Below are 603 nucleotides of genomic sequence, written 5' to 3'. Positions count from 1 at the left end.
TTAAGTTCTCATTTTGCGTGTATAATATCTCTTTCATATTGATCCCGCAATTATTTAAAAGAAAGCGTCATCTCCTCCCACTTCTCCAAATAAGGCTATTTAGATGCTTTCCAGATGAGTGGAGGTGTGCTGAAACAGAGCTGACAGCCAAGTATATCACAGCCAACGCCATCCTTCATTCGCTCTCCCTCGCTGCCCCCCTCCCCCCGGCACACACTTTCACCGCGTCTCTCCTCCAGTGATGAAGATTACAGACTATTATGGGCAAGGGATTAATTTGTAGCCAATTACAATGCAGTGCTAAATATGAATGCATAAATAAGATACAGCCTTGCCTCTGTGTGTATGTGCGCTTAGAGGGCTGAGGGGGGTGAAGGGGGGGGGAGGGAGGAGGGAGAGCACAGGCAGCCCGGTGAGGATGATGAGAAGGAAGAAGGAGCGGCACAGCGGAGGCTCCGAGCCGAGCATCGCCCAGTGACTCCGTGCCTTCCTCGGAGGCTGCCGGCCGGCCTCAGCGCTGTGCCGGAGCTGCAGGCAGCGGCTGCCCTGCGCGCAGAGCCCGCGGAGCGGGGGCCGGGGAGGAGTTTGCAGCTCAACTTCGTC

The sequence above is a fragment of the Centrocercus urophasianus genome, unplaced genomic scaffold (assembly GCF_019232065.1).
Source record: "Centrocercus urophasianus isolate 14NV4802_14NV808 unplaced genomic scaffold, USGS_Curo_1.0 seq_13, whole genome shotgun sequence".
Classification (NCBI taxonomy): domain Eukaryota; kingdom Metazoa; phylum Chordata; class Aves; order Galliformes; family Phasianidae; genus Centrocercus; species Centrocercus urophasianus.
The sequence above is the reverse complement of the archived record's forward strand: the minus strand, read 5'-3'. Positions refer to the sequence as shown.